At 35.6% G+C, this 20,157-nt stretch overlaps 1 long non-coding RNA gene across 2 annotated transcripts; it reads left to right on the top strand.

Annotated features, from left to right (window-relative positions):
* The first annotated feature begins 15,740 nt into the window (after window positions 1–15,740).
* Window positions 15,741–19,776, top strand: LOC129877650 (uncharacterized). 2 transcript variants are annotated; one of them, XR_008763586.1, is made up of 5 exons: window positions 15,741–15,909; window positions 17,643–17,946; window positions 18,027–18,079; window positions 18,990–19,052; window positions 19,596–19,776. It is a non-coding gene; the product is annotated as an uncharacterized LOC129877650 (long non-coding RNA). The 2 variants fall into 2 exon arrangements; XR_008763585.1 differs by having other exon boundaries at window positions 15,741–15,977.
* The last annotated feature ends 381 nt before the right edge of the window (window positions 19,777–20,157 follow it).

The raw sequence follows: 20,157 nt of genomic DNA, 5'->3' as shown, positions 1-20,157 counted from the left end.
CATCACATGAAAGTGACATGTAGCAGCAGGTGACACACCATGGGGTGGATCCCCCCCCCCCACCTGCCATGTGGCAACCATGGATCGGTTGCATAATTGAGGTGGCTGCCTAAGGGTGTGACATGTGTCACCCTTAGGGGATGACATGTGTCACTCTCCAAAAAGATATATATCTATGTATGGATGACTATTAAGTCAATTTTAGCCAAAAACTTGAACAAAAATAGAGAGAAACACGTGGAGAAGAAAGCAAAGGCAGCCATGGTTTGGAGAAACACCAAATTAGTAATATGAGTATAACTCCTTGTGTAAGGCTTATTTTTGAGTGATTCAAGATTTTTTGGAAATATATTTCATAGGGTTACACCTTTCATTTAGACTCTACAACCCCATTTTGCTTTTCTCTCCTCGAAAAAAGGTGATGAAGTATGGTGGAGGTGCTGCCCAGATTTTACTTTGGAAATCTAATACGAATGGCTGTGAGTATTTTAGTCATATATTTTCATAAAAAATTGGTTTAGGGGTAATTCAAAATTTTTTGCGAACTTGATACACATGTCTATAACTTTCATTGAGGCCACAAATCCTATTTCCCTCAATTGCCCCTCCGAAACAAAGCGACAATATAAGACAGTGGGTTGTCCAGATTTCATGTTTTGGATAGTTTTGGTGAGTTTGACAAGTTTAACGTAAGGTAAGGCCTTTCCTTTCAATTTGGAGTTTATGGTGTTGTTATATGGTGTATTAAACCCCTTGTATGCTGCTGGAAGTTTAAGAATATCATAGAAATGCTCGACAATCGAAATAAACTAAATTGGAATTGCTATAGTTAAATTGTCGTCGAAGAATAGTGTTGTTCATGTGAGGTGCTGCTGCAGGGGTGTGATGTGTTGTTTCAAGACCTAAATATGTTCTAATGTGGGTTAGGGTGCTGCTATTTGAATCCACACGACCCCTCGTTGCGTATAATGAAAGGCGTTACAAAATAAAGGCTAGACGCCCTATTGTGCTACCATATTTTTGAATAAGTCGTTTGGAGTTTATGTTGTATATTGTTGGTGTGAATTGCTGCAGGTTGTTGTTTTTTTTTGGCTGTAGGTCTTAGTGACCTAATTGGAAATTTGGATAGGGCACATTATAGGGGAGGTACTGCCCAATTTTTGTCGACGCCTTAGCGAATAATAGAACTAGTCGGGGAAACAACTAAGGAAATAGATTCCATTAATACTAAGATGTAACCTAGGGTGCTGGAAAGTAAAAGGGGTTGATATTCATACTACTTTCGTGTTAAATAGGTTCAGAGAACGACGAGACAAGTCGGGCTAAAAGCAGTCGACCAGAGGTATGTAAAGCTATTCTTTTTTTTTGGCATGTCTTAGATGTTAGTAATGAATGATATGTATTCGAGCTTGGGGTAATTCCGTTCGTAAATTCCAAGCATGAGCCATGATTTTCATTGAATTCGTGATATTAGAACTCCTGTACTAATTGAGTTGTTGCCTTTTAGGGCTTCTATATGACAAAAGGTGGTATGTGTAAAGCCTGTCTCTTCTTCCCTTTGGAATGTCTTAAAATATAAGTGAATTGAGGTATGATATAAGTGTAAAGGCAGTTCTAGTTGTAAGTCCCGAGTATAACTTGTGACTCGAGTTTACTCCTAAATGCTAAGGGTCTTGAAGTAGTTAAACTATGACCCTCGAGCCTTCTACAGGCTGAATAGTGATTGGGGGTGTAAGTTCCTAAATCTGGGGTCTCTTAGGCATATTTATAATAATGGTGATATCTAAGGGATATTTGATATGTCATAGAGTTTTACGGGTACGTATATGCATTATAATATATATATATATATATATGGATCAGGCCGAACGTACCTCGACATATTTTGCTATGTAAGGATCGGGTTGTATATTCCACGACAGATTATGTATTATATGGATCGGGCCGTCGTACCTCGGCGTCATCATGTAATATATGGATCAGACCATCGTACCTCGGCATTATTATGTAATATATGGATCGGGCCATCGTACCTCAGCATTATCATATAACATATGCATCGGGCCGTCATTCCTCGGCATGTGCTTGTTGTGTACATGAATCGGGTTGTACGTCCCACAGTGCTAATAATTGCAGATACCTATCATGATAGATGATGTGTTTGTAACACCGAGTCCCCGAGCGAGCCAGATACGGTACGTAATAATGGTATACATGACTTTATTATATGAGATGTAGGTACAGTACCCTATTAAATGCTATACTTGGTTTCCTACATCCCTGTTTCAGTTGTTATCTCAGTTATGTTATGCTTATATACTCAGTACATGTATCGTACTGACCCTCCTTTATTTGGGGGGCTGCATTTCATGCCCACAGGTACAATACAGATTTTGGGAGTCCACCAGCTCAGGATTCCACTCAGCAAGTTTAGAAGAAGCTCTATTTATTCAGAGCTAAGTTTTGGTACCAAACTACCAATGTATATATTTGGTTACACAGGGGTACGGCGGGGGCCCTGTCTCGCCATATGTTGTTGTTCCTATTGTTAGAGGTCTGTAGACATGTATGTGTGGGTTGTTCATGAGTTTATTTCGGTTGTGCCTATATAGCACGTTGTAAATGATTTTACGTTATGGCAGCCTTGTTGGCTTGCATTCTCTTTCATGATACGATATGAATGAAAGAGGTCACACGTACACAAAAAGGTTTTAACTCATTGGGGTTTTTGTGAGTAGTATTGCTTTGCTCATAGTTCAATTTGACTACCGTGGACAAATATGTATACGGGAGTCTAGGTCGGACCCCAGTCGCGGCCTACGGGGTTGGGTCGTGACAGAAGTAGTATCAGAGTAGTTCGTCCTTGGAGTGTCTACAAACCGTGTCTAGTAGAGTCTTGTTTATCGCTGTGTTTTGCACTACATCTATAGACAAGAGGCTACAGGACATATAGGATGTTACCTTTCTTTCATGTCTACGATCGTGCGATAGAGCTGAGTCATAGGGAATGAAATTTCTCATACTAACTTGTGATTTCAGCAGAAGGACAACATCGATAGAAGAAGGTTACTGACGATATTGGATGTTACACAGTACGCAGGTAAGCAAGGCACGAATGATAGGTGCCAGGTAAGGTATTGAATTACGGCTGACATGTAAAGTTGAAAATTGAAAGGAAAAGTAGACGGAAAGTCTAAACAGGTGCAGTTCAAGTTGGACATACGAGGTAAGTCCATCAGTTTATACTATTATTGATATTGGGCGCCATGTGAGGCTGCGATATGATGTGATATGATACGTATATATGTATCTTTATCTGTATTGCCCCTGTAAGGCATTGTTGGCATTTTTCTGCGTGCAGGTGTTGTGATAGTAAGAAATACAGAGGAAACTCTGCCTAAAATTTCCTTGAAATAAAAGGAAAATGATTTAGGAAAGACTGGTAGTTCTGGATAGAACGATATATTAAGGATAAGACTAACTAAGAAGGGTAAGTAACCCACAGTAAGAATCGTGAAAAAGGTTAAGAAGTGTTATACTATGGGGTAGAATACGAACAGGATATGATGTGAATATAATGAGGATAGTATGAAAATAAGTAAAGCCTTGTGAGAAAGTGGCTTCAAATAAATTGCTAAGTGACTCAAGTACCCATAATTAGACTGGATTAGCACCTCATGATTGTGTTAAGTTGTCGTACCTAGGCAACCAAAGGTATGGAAGATATAAAGAAAGGCATAGATATGGTGCAGTATACCGAATGTGTTGGAAAAGAATCATACATATTGGAAAATTAGAAATAAGGGAGTAAGGTAGAACACAACAGATAGTGACATGGGTACACCCTAAAGGGGGGAAGTGGCTTCAAGTGAGATCCCATACTGGCGCGAGTTAATAAGATCTAAAAGCCAGCAATAAATGGATAGAAGCCATGATACCGGAGACAGTGCAGAGAATTAATAGTAAGGACTTGAATAGTATGACATCAAAGAATAGGTGCATACAAAGGGGATGAATATAACAAGAGAATTATGATGAGAACTTAAGCATACTGTAAGGAATAGACAGGCTATACTCGACTGAAGGTAAGATATTGGTAACAAAGTTACTGACTACTAGTATTGTGGTGTACAAGCAGCAAAACAAGGAAAGGACGAGAGATCTCTCCTATACTAGAATATGAGGAAACCCAAGGGTAAGTAGAGGAAGGAAGTAAGAAATGATACAAGTTTACGTACAAACTAATATGGTGATGCTAAAGCATCTTTCAAGCTACTTTAAGCTCCTACACATGTTCGTGTAAAGGGTGCAATATGATATGTGGTAAAGGAACTAGAAAGAAGAAATGGAAAAGAAATATCACATGTTCCCTATGCCTACAGGTAATCTACCTTCTTAAATAGACCATATAAGTTAATACAAGGCCTATGAACGGCAGCAAGTACAGAAGAATCGTGAAGCACTCGTAAGACCTTATGAGGCTAGTTAACATTCGGGGACGAATGTTCTAAAGGGGGGAAGGATGTTACACCCCATACTTTGGTACCTTAGAATGCTTCTTAAGCTTCTCAAGTTTCTGGGAAGGATATTAAGTTTCTCAAAAGTCATTATGTGAGTCGGATAGTTTATAATGCTATCAAATAACTCCAAGGAAAGGAGAACGAAATGCTTTATAATAAGGAAGATTGGAAATAAGGTTATAAAAATTCGAAAGGAGTTGAAGGCCGAGAAATGAGTCTTAGCACTCGATTGACTCGCGTAAACTACCAACTTGGAGGTCTTACATACTTAAGCTACTCGAGTGCGTGTTGATACTAAGTAGAAAGGAATACATAGGCTCTTAAAGTGCGACGAAATTACGAATCCACGAAAGAGAAATAAGGAAATGACGCACCTACTTGAAGCAAGTAGGTGACTCACTTACTTGACACATGGCAGCACGTGATAATTACACATGGCATCACATGAAAGTGACATGTGGTAGCAGGTGACACACCATGGGGTGGACCTCCCCCCCCCACCTTTCATGTGGAAACCATGGATTGGTTGCATAATTGAGGTGGCTGCCTAAGGGTGTGACACGTGTCACCCTTAGGGGATGACATGTGTCATTCTCCAAAAAGATATATATTTATGTATGGATGACTATTAAGTCATTTTTAGCCAAAAACTTGAACAAAAATAGAGAGAAAAATGTGGAGAAGAAAGCAAAGGCAACCATAGTTTGGAGAAACACCAAGTTAGTAATACGGGTATAACTCCTTGTGTAAGGATTATTTTTGAGTGATTCAAGATGTTTTAGAAATATATTTCATAGGTTTACAACTTTCATTTAGAATCTACAACCCAGTTTTGCTTTTCTCTCCTCGAAAAAGGGTGATGAAGTATGGGGGAGGTGCTGCCCAGATTTTGCTTTGGAAATCCTACACGGACGGCTGTGAGTATTTTGGTCATATATTTTCGTACAAAATTTTTGTAGGGGTAATTTAAAATTGTTTTCGACCTTGATACATATGTCTATAACTTTCATTGAGGCCACAAATCCTTTTTCCCTCAATTACCCCTCCGAAACTAAGCGACAATATAAGACAGTGGGCTGTCCAGATTTCATGTTATGGATAGTTTTGGCGAGTTTGACAAGTTTAACGTAAGGTAAGGCCTTTCCTTTTAATTTGGAGTTTATGGTGTTGTTATATGGTGTATTACACCCCTTGTATTCTATTGGAAGTTTAAGAATATCGTAGAAATGCTCGACGTTCGAAATAAACTAAATTGGAATTGCTATAGTTAAATTGTCGTCGAAGAATAGTGTTGTTCATGTGAGGTGCTGCTGCAGGGGTGTGATGTGTTGTTTCAAGACCTAAATATGTTATAATGTGGGTTAAGGTGCTGCTAGTTGAATCCACACGACCCCTCGTTGCGTATAATGAAAGGTGTTACAAAATAAAGGCTAGACGCCCTATTGTGCTACCATATTTTTGAATAAGTCGTTTGGAGTTTATGTTGTATATTGTTGGTGTGAATTGCTGCAGGTTGTTGTTTTTTTTTGGCTGTAGGTCTTAGTGACCTAATTGGAAATTTGGATAGGGCACATTATAGGGGAGGTACTGCCCAATTTTTGTCGACGCCTTAGCGAATAATAGAACTAGTCGGGGAAACGACTAAGGAAATAGATTCCATTAATACTAAGATGTAACCTAGGGTGCTGGAAAGTAAAAGGGGTTGATATTCATACTACTTTCGTGTTAAATAGGTTCAGAGAACGACGAGACAAGTCGGGCTAAAAGCAGTCGACCAGAGGTATGTAAAGCTATTCTTTTTTTTTGGCATGTCTTAGATGTTAGTAATGAATGATATGTATTCGAGCTTGGGGTAATTCCGTTCGTAAATTCCAAGCATGAGCCATGATTTTCATTGAATTCGTGATATTAGAACTCCTGTACTAATTGAGTTGTTGCCTTTTAGGGCTTCTATATGACAAAAGGTGGTATGTGTAAAGCCTGTCTCTTCTTCCCTTTGGAATGTCTTAAAATATAAGTGAATTGAGGTATGATATAAGTGTAAAGGCAGTTCTAGTTGTAAGTCCCGAGTATAACTTATGACTCGAGTTTACTCCTAAATGCTAAGGGTCTTGAAGTAGTTAAACTATGACCCTCGAGCCTTCTACAGGCTGAATAGTGATTGGGGGTGTAAGTTCCTAAATCTGGGGTCTCTTAGGCATATTTATAATAATGGTGATATCTAAGGGATATTTGATATGTCATAGAGTTTTACGGGTACGTATATACATAATAATATATATATATATGGATCAGGCCGAACGTACCTCGACATATTTTGTTATGTAAGGATCGGGTTGTATATTCCACGACAGATTATGTATTATATAGATCGGGCCGTCGTACCTCGGCATCATCATGTAATATATGGATCAGACCGTCGTACCTCGGCATTATTATGTTATATATGGATCGGGCCATCGTACCTCAGCATTATCATATGACGTATGGATCGGGCCGTCATTCCTCGGCATGTGCTTGTTGTGTACATGAATCGGGTTGTATGTCCTACAGTGCTAATAATATGCAGATGCCTATCATGATAGATGATGTGTTTGTAACACCGAGTCCCCGAGCGAGCCGGATACGGTACGTGATAATGGTATACATGACTTTATTATATGAGATGTAGGTACAGTACCCTATTAAATGCTATACTTGGCTTCCTACATCCCTGTTTCAGTTGTTATCTCAGTTATGTTATGCTTATATACTCAGTACATGTATCGTACTGACCCACCTTTATTTGGGGGGCTGCATTTCATGCCCACAGGTACAATACAGATTTTGGGAGTCCACCAGCTCAGGATTCCACTCAGCAAGTTTAGAAGAAGCTCTATTTATTCAGAGCTAAGTTTTGGTACCAAACGACCAATGTATATATTTGGTTACACAGGGGTACGACGGGGGCCCTGTCTCGCCATATGTTGTCGTTCCTATTGTTAGAGGTCTGTAGACATGTATGTGTGGGTTGTTCATGAGTTTATTTTGGTTGTGCCTATATAGCACGTTGTAAATGATTTTACGTTATGGCAGCCTTGTTGGCTTGCATTCTCTTTCATGATACGATATGAATAAAAGAGGTCACACGTACACGAAAAAGTTTTAACTCATTGGGGTTTTTGTGAGTAGTATCGCTTTGCTCATAGTTCAATTTGACTACCGTTGACAAATATATATATGGGGGTCTAGGTTGGACCCCAGTCGTGGCCTATGGGGTTGGGTCGTGACAGTTGAGTTATTGTTTTATAAGTTCTCTACATGACGAAAGGTAGTACGCGTGAAGCCTACCCCTTCCTTCTCTTGAAATGGCTTAATATAAGTGAAGTGGTATACGATATGAGTTAGAGGTAATTTCATTTATAGGTTTCGGGTGTAACCCATGGCTTGTACTTACTTCTGAATATTAAAGGTCCTAAAGCGGTTGAAATACTACCCTCGAGCCTTCCATATGTTGGGTAGTAACTAGATACGCAAGCTTGTATTTCTAAGGGCTCTAGGGCGATAAATATCTCTGATTGCGTAAGCTGTGTAGCATTATCTTGATGCATGTCTATGACGCCTGAGGCTCCACTTAATATGATCCCTAATGACCCTTAGAGGGTACTCAAGATAATTACCACCCGGATCTTCAAGTGACGGTTCACTTGGCTATTTTATGGAGTCTCAGATAATGATTTAGCTTGCATATGGTTACCCACCACTCTACTCGTGCATATGGTTAATATATCTTCCACCGAGTCCCTCACAACAGGGCCAGATACGAATGAGTCCCATAAAGGGATGGGTACGATATAAGATGATATAAGTATTCACTGAGTCCTATAAAGGGTCGGGTACGACCGAGTCCCATAAAGGGCTGGGTACTATATAAGATGATATAAGTATTCACTGAGTCTCATAAAAGGCTGGGTATGACTGAGTCCCATAAAGGGCCGGGTATGACTAAGTCCCATAAAGGATCGGGTATGACCGAGTCCCATAAAGGGTTGGGTATGATATATGTATATGATGGTTAGATGACATAATTATTGACCGGGTCCCATAAAGGTTCGAGTACGGTAAATATACGCATATGATGACATAATGATATATTTGTAACATTGCATCCCACAACGGGCCGAGTACGTAATATGACACTAAGATATATAACGTTGTTTTACAAGATGCAGCTATAGTGATTTATTAATTGTTATACTTGTTCCCTGCATCCCTATGTCAATTGTGCGCTTTTTATGGTATTTTATGCTTTACATACTCAGTACACATATCATACTGACCCCCTCTTTCCGAGGGGCCTGTGTTTCATGCCCGCAGGTATAGATACACACTTTGGGGATCCGTCAGCATAGAAGTCCCACTCAGCAGTTCAGAGGCGCTCCATTGTGCTGGAGCCTAGATTTTGGTACTAACACTTGATGTATATATTTATTTGTTCACGGGTATGGCGAGGGCCCTGTCCCGCCTTATGTTACTGTTCTTACTCTTAGAGGTCTCTGGACATGTATGTGGATTGTATATATAGGTGTGTACAGTTGTGCTTATATGTCTTATATTTTAGGTTGTTCCCTTTGTCGTGGCAGCCTTGTCAGCTCGTGCGTGTGTTCATTATGGAACAACCCTACATGTTATGATAGCCTCGTCAGCTTATACGTTGTGTTTTCTTATGTTGTCTGTTGTTATGTTATAACTCAAACAGGAGGAGGGTTTACTTATAGTTAGCAGGGGTACATGTGAATATCCAGTTCGGGCACCCATCACGGCACGCGGGGTTGGGTCGTGATAGGTTATATAAAAGTAGTATTTTTCGAAGGATATAGGGATAGCATGAAATTCCTCGTGCACAAAATAAAGGATTGACATAGACTGGAGAAATGAAAGGAATACTAAACGAAGCACTCAAGATAGACGTAATTAATTAAGTATGAGTATAGGAAAAAAAGGGAAATAGATAGCTATGAACTAAAGGTTTAGTACGACGAAAGGTGATAAGACAAGACCACTATTAAAATGAATTTGATATAATTTTGAGTAAGATTAGAATTAGCATTGGGTACACGACAAGGGTAAAAGCACATGAGGCATAAAGGAGTATTGTGTACTTCACCTCAAAAAATAGTGAGATCCTTAGAGGACAGGGAATGCATATTTGCAAAATAACGGATGTATTGTGAGTTTATTAAAGGAATGGGTTATATCTATTGGGATAAAGATAATGTTATAACAAAGCTTGAAGAACTTATCATCAGAATATAAGTGTTACCGAATGGAGAATTTGAAACGATTATAAGCACTAGCTAATTACTAATTGGAATGAATGGAATGTAGCTTTGGATAAATTGCTATATTAATTATATTACTCGAGTACCAATCATCAAATGAGATTTTATACTATATATCGAGAGTTCTCATTACCTCGTGATTGTGTTAAGGTTTCGTACATGGATAATCTAAGTTATAGATGATATAAAGAAAGACATGGATATGGTGCAGTATACCAAATGTATTGGAAAAGAATCATATGAATTTGAAAATTGGAAATGGGGGCATAGAATAGAATATAAACAGATAATGATATGGGTACACCCTAAAGGGGGGAAGCAGATGAGAGAAATACAAGTGTAAGATGAAATCAACCGATACTGGAACATGTTAATGTGAACACTTAAACTTCAAGTGAGATCCCATGCTGGAAAAAATTAGTAAGATCTGAAAGCTAGCAATAAATGGATAGAAGCCAAGATAATATTTGAGACAGCGCTGAGAATTATTAGTAAAGATCTTGGATAATATGACGTCAAAAGATGGATGCTTAAAAAGGGATGAATACGACAAGAGAATAGTAATGAGTAAGTTAAATATTTTATAAAGGATAGCAAGGATATACTAGATTAGAGGTTAAGATGTTGGCAACAGAGTTATTAGCTAATGATATTATGACATACAAGTAGTAAAGGAGAAAGGATAGGAAATATGAGAAAATTAAATGGTAAGTAAAGGAAGGGAAACAAGTATGACAAAATAAACAGCAAGTGAGTGTTAGTACAATATGATATATGGAGCAGAATAAGCCAGGAGAAGGAAAGACTATGATTAGAATTGAACGCATTATGTACAAATTGTACAAGAATAGTTATGCAATCTATGAGTATTGGTATGCTAAGGGTGAGATCAAGTTATTACTTGATAAAAAGAATAAGTATTCAGTAACAACAATGTGATTGCAATATTTCGAATACATTAAAGAAAAGTATAAGATGGTTTGAGACAAAACTACAGAGATATAATTAGTATTGAGGGCAAAAGCCATAGTTGGATCCCTGATATCAACTGAAATAGGTAAGAGAAAATATAGGGTCTGCATAAAGACTAGCGTGGCGACGTTAAGGTATCTTCTGGGATGATTTAGGCACCTACGAAGGACCGAGTATGACGGAGTCCCATAAAGAGCCGGGTATGATATATGATGACATAATTATTCACCGAGTCCCATAAAGGTCCGGGTAAGATATATGATGATATGAGCACTCACCGAGTCCGATAAAGGGCTGGGAATGACCGAGTCCCATAAAAGGCTGAGTACGATATATAATGGTATGATTATTATGATAGTATGATTATTTATCGAGTCGCTCACTAGAGGACTGGGTACGACACATATATGCATATGATGACCTAATGAAACATTTGTGACACTAAGTCCCATGATGGGCTAAATACAGTATAATTGTACGTTATATGTACACTCCACTCTTTACCGAGTCCCTCACTAAAGAGTCGAATACAGTATATAGGCATGCATATGAAAACATAATGATGTATTTGTAATATATGAGATAATGTCGTATACGATGGTATGATACCGTATACGATGATATGGTAACACCAAGTTCCACAACGGGCCGGGTATGGTATGGGAGGATGATATACATGCCCTCATTTTATAAGATGCAGGTACGGTGATTTATTAAATGTTATACTTGTTTCCTGCATCCCTAATCCTGATGTAATCTCACTTATACTGTGTTATACTTTATATACTCAGTACATGTATTGTACTGATCCACTTTCTTCGGGGGACTGCGTTTCATGCCTGCAGGTACAGGTACGCATTTTGGGGATCCGTCAGCTTAGGATTTCCAGTCAACAATTTTGGGAAGAGCTCCATTGTGTCAGAACCTAGCTTGTTGGTACCGGTCCTCCTATGTATACATTTATTTATTTAAGGGTATGGCGGAGGCCCTATCCCGCCATATATTACTATTGATATTCTTAGAGGTCTGTAGAATTATGTATGTGGGTTGTTTGTAAGTTTGCTTCAATTATGCCTATATAGTGCGCAGTAAGTGTTGTTATGTTATGGTAGCCTTATCGGCTTGCGTGCCCTTTCATGTTATGACACAAATGAAAGAGGCTACGTGTATAAAAAGATTTTATGACCCATTGGGGTTCTTATGTATATCTGATAGGTATGTATATGGGGGTCTAGGTCGTACCTCATTCGCGGCCTATAGGTTTGGGTCGTGACACATTTACTTCTTGCCCTGTCTTTGGTTGCGATCATTTACTCGCACTTCAGTTTACTTTTGCTTTTCTTGGTTAGTGAGCCTATGATGCCTACTAGGTACCTATTATTTTAGTATTCATACTACACTCTGCATCTGTTTTTGTGATGTAGGTCTGAGTACTAGCTACTGGCGTTGATTTGAGCCAGCTGCGGTCGTGATTGGAGGCGAGGGTGAGCACATTGCATCTTGTATTTACTTGTCTCCCTCTGCATATATATTTTGTCTATCTTTTTTCTTTTTGAGACAGCTCTATTTTCGTAGTCCACTTTTGAGACTTGTACTCTTTTTACTAGTAGCTTTGTACATGTGACTTCTAGGTTCTGAGAGGGATTTTTTTGGTTTGTATATATTTAGTTGCTTCCGCCCATTCACGTATGGTCCTATTGTTTGTTTACTGTTATAGATGGAATTGCTAGTCTTCTACCCTGATATCCCATTACTCACAGTTTCGGGATATAGGTTGGCTTGCCTACTAGTGGGTCGTAGTATGCATCATCATGACTTAAAAAATTGGGTTGTGACCTTTGCGAACTTAACACCTGTGGATTATAGGCCCACCATACTACTATCACTTCACTCTAACAATTATCAGCCACCCACCTTAGCTACTCAATGGTTTACACAACTATCACTAGTCTTGACCCTGTTGTCTCACAACATAAGGTCCTAGTCATCCCATAACCACACCTCATAACTAACTCTAAATTCTAGGTAACCACAGCTACCACCACGATCTCTAATTGAAAACCCAATGAGGACAACAACCTTCCAACAAGCAACCTCCATCCCTAAACCTGAAAATATAGAATATCACATATATCACATCGAGGCCTAACATGGTCCACCATCTTACCCACGAATAAGTATATACAGACCTGCAATTCTTTATAAATAACATACCACAATTTAATGGGTTCCTTTGTAAGTCATTTTCCCTAGCTCATTAACAGCTACTATCACTATTATATAGAATAAAGTTAACATCAGGTCCTCTCATGGGACCATCCACCACACACATTTGGCCCTCTTAGGGGACCAGTTCGAATATATATGTGTCGGAATATAACATCAGATCCAAGAATGTGTCGAAAGATGACACCCGATCTAAGAATGTGTCGAAATGTGACACCCACTCTAATTATATGTCAGAATATGACACCCGATCCAATTATGCAATTCAACCACAAACTACCAATAATAGACCACATTATATCACAAGAACAGGTTCATCACAAAACAGACCAGTAAATGATTAGTTCACCTATTCACATACACTCATTCATACAATAAAGCAAATTAACAAGTACATGAACTACATACAAGAACAAAACCATCATCTAGGTTACCAACCCCTAAGGTTTATCACAAATATCCACGTATTTTATATCAATGTACATACAATTATGACATTTACAATTTCACCCGTCTAAATACAATAATACCGCCAATTTCTCCTAAAATTATTACACAACTTTCTTACCCAAGACACTTCAAGTTAGACCACTAATGACACCCAAATTTCTGCCTATGACCCGTGACCCACAACTTAGTTACATAATTTCTCATTAAATTCCCTTCTATACTACACAATGGGTAAGATTTAACTGCTCAAATAAGAGCACCCTAGCCTACCTTAGCGCCAATCAACTGTGGAGAGATAATGCGACTGAAATTCATGGTTCCAGATGTCCTACGGGCAAGACAGGACTGAAATGTACTGGTTGGAAATCTTCCAGTGCTAAGATTTCTTCTTCTTTTCTTTCCAAGTCAAGAGCAGCCTTTGAAGGGTTTCGCAGTAACCCTTGCCTCTAACCTACCCCTGAAAGAAGTGGGGGAAATAAGAAAATCGCGACTTATGTTCTGTCCTATGTTCTCCCGCTCTGGTGGCCATATTCCTACTCTGGAAGAACTGTTATGGCAGAACCATCCCGCTCTGACGGGAAGATAGGACCCAGTTGAGTTAGATTTCTTGCGATTTCTTCTGATCTTAATTAACGACAGTTCAGGTCGTTACAATCAAATACTCATCAAAATAACATTTAAATAGAATAAGTGCAAAAAGTAAATTTAAAAAAAATCTTTAATTTATTATAAAATCACACAATATGAGATCACATAACTATTATATGCTTCATATTTGGATTTCTTCTATCAAATAAATATCTTTATTGAGTTAGTATAATTAGAGGTGTGTTCATATTTCTATTAAATTCAATTTAAAAGGTTTTAATTGTAAATTTTAAATATAATTTAAATAAATAATAGGTTATATACAATTAACTTTGACTAATAATTATATCAAATTTAAATAAAATCAACTTCACTAATTGACTCAATTTAATCCTTATCGTACTTTGAAATTTATTGTTATTTTACTCGAAACTGTTCTATCAAAACAATTGGCATACATTTTAGTGTAATTATTTAAAGGTGTTCATTGTTGGACTTGATTCAATTTTTATAAACATACTAGTAAGTTTTACATATAATTTGAATAAATGATGGTTATATCTAATTATTAAACTTTGATTAAGTACAATTACATCAAATTTAAAGTAAGAAATTGAACTAAGTTTCACTCAAGTTCATCTTGATCAAGTGTTTGATAATTTTTATTTGACTCGAACTTATTCGATCAAGGCAATATCTTTGTTGATTTAGTGTATTTAGGTATTGATCATTTTATTTAGTTCAATTTTATATGATTTAACTTGTAAGTTTCAAATATAATTTTAAATTTATTATTAAATTTTATCTAGTTAAATTTAATTGAGTACTTAAAATAAATTTAAGCAAAACCTCATTAAGATTCAAACAATCTTTATCATGAACAAGTGCTTCAAGAATTGTTACTTGACACATATCTCTATTATTAGAATACTATCTTAATTAACATTATTAATGTAATTAGATGCTTATATATAATTTGATTCGATTTAATTTTGCAGGATCTTACTTGTAGGTATAAGTTTTAAATATAATTTAAATAGATAATATTGTTTAAATATCTAGTTAACTCAAATGCACGCAATTCAATAACAAATAACACATCGAAATAATAGATTTTTCTAAGATATATAATTATTTTAAAATTATTTTTTTGATTTTAATATTTGTTGAAATTGACGTTTTAGATTCAAACATATCATTTCTTGTGAATTAAAATTCTTTATTTTGTATTTTTTTAATGACCAATAATTATTTTTTTTAATTATATAATGAGAACTAGTCATTTACTTAAACCTGACATTATAAAAAAGTAGAATACAATGATATTTATTTAGTAATATTTGAGACAAATATCATAAAAATAACAACATTTGATGCATAATGAAAAAAGACATTTGGCATGAAATATTATTAAAACAACGATATTTGAGACAAATATTATAACTTTTGGTTCAACTATCATTTTATTATCCGCTAATTAATATTTTTTTACACTTACTATTGAAATTTATTTATTTATTTTAAAATTATTTCATCACTCTTTTTATTTAACTCTAGAAAAAATTTATTGGATGCATAAATATTATTAGAAATTTTATAACATATAACTAATGAATTTGGGACTTAAAATATGATTAAAATTATTTTTTAAAATCTTCCTCCAAAATGTCCCTCTAAAAACTCACAAAAAAACACAACCCTGTTCCCTACATCTTCGTCTCTCAAAATCTGAACAGTCAAGTTCATTCCCCCTTTTCTTATTTCTCCCTCTTGCCCAAAACCCCTCCACTTCAGTTGAATATCAAGCAGCTTCAGGAATAACTATATAAAATGTATTCTCTTCTTGCTTAACTCTCTCTTATTCCTTTGTTTCATTTACTATCCATTGAAATAATACCTGGTAAGCTTTTTTTATTTTTAGATCCGATTTGATTTTTCTTTCTAGAGTATGTTTTGATTTCATAAATAAATAGAATCATGTTTATTTGTTTGTAGCTTACGTGTTCACAATAGAAGAATTGAGACCTAATTTATAACTTTATATAATTTTGTAATAGATTGGTGATTAGGAAATGGGTTTGTTGAAGAAAGTTGCTTAAGAATGTTATCACACAATATATAGATGTGTATATCATATTCACAAATTGTGCACTACAACTGTTTGACGAAATGCCCGTGAGAGCATCTTTTGCGAGTTGACCCATAATTCATTTTCAATTATAAACTAAATTGATGGAATCTCCTAAATTTTTGTCTGATTCAATAACGTGTAGGTCAACAATATATGATTCGGCAAATTCTGTGCGCCCTTTCAATGGTTAATTAGTGTAATTCAGTCTGCTGTTAGTGGTAATGAGAGTAATGGAGTACAGTGTGTGTGCAGTGTACGTACTGGTTGTTGCCTCTCTATTTCCTTCCGTCTTTAAGGAGCAACGACATCATCCTTCACCTCCTACCTTTTACTTTCACATAAAAATACATACTAAAGTTTTTATATTTGGACTCAATCTATTTAATGCTTTGTGGTACGTACCTCTGTTCCATTCTCACTTACTGCCTTTCTGCACTAAGCCTCCTCCATCTCTTCTTCCAGAGCTTTCACATGATCTGCTCTTCCGTTTTCATTTACAACAACATATTCGGTGTATTGGGATAAAAGTATTCAAACCTTAGTCCTAACTTGGGAGGTAGATGAGTAAACTCTTTCTATTTTAATTTGATGTTTAGGCTAGTTGTTATAGGTGTAATTAGTAAATATTTTCAATGGTTAATTAGTGTAATTCGATCTTCCGGTAGTAAATGTACTGTTATATTTTTCGACATGCCCGTCTATATCCCCAGGCTTAGTTGATCATTCGCCAAGGTTGTTCAATACGTGCACCAAATGAACTATAATTAGTAATTAAGTGGAGAAGGGTGAAAGGTCAACAACTTATGTGTGCACCATTTGGAAGGAAAGCTAAATATGACTTGTGTGTTATTGCCTTTCATACCTCTGTGAGTATTGCGATATCTTATTTATTTTCTCTTTTTTATTGTGTTTCCAACTAAAGATATTTATTCTCAATAAAAAATCTCTACAGAATAGGCACTTGAATCTTTTCGGTACTTTCATTCAAAGTTTTTCGTATTCTCATAAGATATAAATTGGAGTGCTTGTACATGCTTTGACTAATTCACTTGATATTTGCTATCATTCAGTATAGGTTTCGGCTAACTTTGTCACATAGGTCTCATCATATAGAAAGAATTCATATTGTGTCATCGCTACTGAGATTTGAACCAGGTTCCTAAGATCGTTATTCTAATCTTCAACCGCCAAGCTACCCATAGGGTAGTTGTTCAACCTAGTCGGACCATGAACATGCTATTTAGTTACTTGAGTTTCTTGTTCATAGACAGAACAAGCTAATCATCTCATCCTTGACTTACGTGACAGCTCATGTTAGATTCAACATTGGCTTAGGGATAGTGTAGTCCATTGTGGCGTTTTGTGTCTTTTCTAGAGTAAGAAGATATCTACAAAAATCTTAACATGTTTCTTCCTTTTTTTTTGTCCTTTAAGAGGAAAAAGGTGACCCTCGTTGGTGAGATTTTATACAATCTTGTATGCAACAATGCAAGTTGATTAAGTTGAAACTCCATCTACTTCGGTCAAGCTCAAAATATGAGAAACAAATATGGAATAACAACCACCTGATGAAGCTTCAAATGGAAAGTATCTGATTGGCAGATATAGGTTTAAGGTGACTTTCATTTTCTTGTAATAGTTTAAGAGAAGGTTGTGAAGAAAAAGAACAGAAGAAGAACTGCAGACACATTGAATATAACATCTTATATGTCTCATCATTCCTTATTTTCGTTCTTTGGTAAGATTTTCCTTCGTTATTCTTTAGCCTATTTTCACATTTTCATTTGCAAGTAATGAATTTGTATTTGTGACTTGCAGAAAAAAATCAAATATTGATGGCTCTATTCTGGACATTGATTTCGACAAAATAGGTCTGAATTGGATGCGTATTTTTCTTAATTTTGCGTTGTAATTTTTGTTGTACTTTGTTGTTTATTGGTAGAAAAATAATTTGATAACATTAAAATGGTAGCAATGCATATGTTGTTTCTATTCAAAGCTTTTATTAATGGCTACTACACACACAACAAAGGTTATGTTTAAAGGTTGTATGGAAAGGTGACTTCTTGTTGAAGACACCTGTTGTTTGGTTAAAAATTTATAATTATTTCTTCAGTGCAAGTTTCTTTAGTGTTGCATGGAGATGTTCAGATTTAAAGTTTTTCGGTTAGTATTTTTCCTTTTTGTGTTTCTGAGATTTGTTGGTGAAGTTGATCCCTAATTGCTAATTTGCTTGTGACCTCTAATTCTATCAATATACCACAAGTCCTATTGTACTTCTATTGATCAGTTGATCCTTGAGGTATTGATTGGGCATCAGGAGGTTAGGTATCATGTATTGGCCAAGTCAAGATTGGGTGTAAATACTGAATTGGGAGTCAAATGAATCTACATGGTCAGTAGAATTAGAAGAAGTATATGGTAGATTACATTCATCAAATATAACATGTCTTGAAATGTGAACTCTTTTAGAGTGAGGATAGTAGCATCGATATCCTTTGTGAAGTAGACTATAGCCGATGAAAACATATGGAGAAGTATTCGATTTAAACTTGTGTTTGTTATAACTCTTGAAATAGGGAAAACAACGACATTCAATTTTTTTAAATGAATGTAGTGAGGTTCTCTTTCATATAACTTTGAAAACAGGGACGTCATACTATATACTATTACTTTTGAAAGTGGTAGAGTTTCTCGGTCTTAACTTATATTGTTTCAATTCTTTATTTGTATATTATAGATAGATGTATGTCTTCCTTTAACGTATTTTGTTTCTCTCAGGATATACACTATACAAATAGCTCAACTTAAATGTATGTTGATTTTGAGACTTTATATTTTCAGGTATTTATTTTTTGTACCCTTAACAAACTAGTTTGTTTCATGATCTTTTATAAAGGAGTCATTATATGTACAAAAAAATTTTGTTCTGCGTGAAAAAAGAATGTTCGTAAGTATTAACATTTATATGTATCATTAGATTTATATATTAAGGGATTGTTTAATTATCACAATGTTGTAGATTAACTCTTGAATTTCAAGGAAAAATGCTAAAATGATAAGTGTGCCATGAACTTGTTTAATTATAGGGTGATATTTACTTCGCTAAAATGATTTGTCCCATTATATTGTTTAATTGTAATATTCGAGAATAAATTCAAATGGTACACATGAAGTATAATTTAGAACAAAGTTGAAAGAATTTTTTTTCAATGTCTATATTTAATTAATGATGATGATGATTATTATTACTATTTTCACATGAGGAAAGGGTAGAAAAATTTCTTCCAGTGTTGATATTTTTATATTAACAAATAAAATTCAATTTTCTAAATGAATATTTTATCATATCATATTCTTATTTGCTTTTTTTAATTATTATTGCAGCTTGTGGAGGAGTGATGAAATCAAAATCGATGGAGATATAATTTTTTTTTTCTCTTGTAAAAGTACATTGATATATTTGACTGTTTCACTATTTAGATGATATTGTTGAATTTTTATTAACTTTTTCTCTAATATATTGAATTTATTGCACAATTTTAAATATTTTGCTACAATTGACTTACATTGCATGTCAAAATGAATTCTCAGCTAATTATAATTAATGGGTATAATTTTTTAAAAATTTGTAGCTAAAGTTACATAATTGCCACAGAAATAATAACGTGCATACACATTTTCATTTTCATAGCAAATGAAAGAAAATCTTTTGCTACAATTTATATCTTGTGACAAAAAGTGTGTAATTTTAGCTATGAAATTTTGAATTCGTAGCCAGACATAGAGCCCGTTTGGATGGACTTAAAAAAAGTAACTTTTATGTATAAAGTGCTTTTAGAATTTTGAAATGCTGAAAGTTATTTTTATAAATAAGCAGTTGAGTGTTTGGATAAAAGTGCTTATGATGTGAATTTTAGGGTTAAAAGAATAAAAAAAGGTAGTTTGA

Source organism: Solanum dulcamara, chromosome 12 (genome assembly GCF_947179165.1).
Source record: "Solanum dulcamara chromosome 12, daSolDulc1.2, whole genome shotgun sequence".
Lineage (NCBI taxonomy): Eukaryota > Viridiplantae > Streptophyta > Magnoliopsida > Solanales > Solanaceae > Solanum > Solanum dulcamara.
This window is presented reverse-complemented; position numbering and strand designations above follow the sequence as displayed.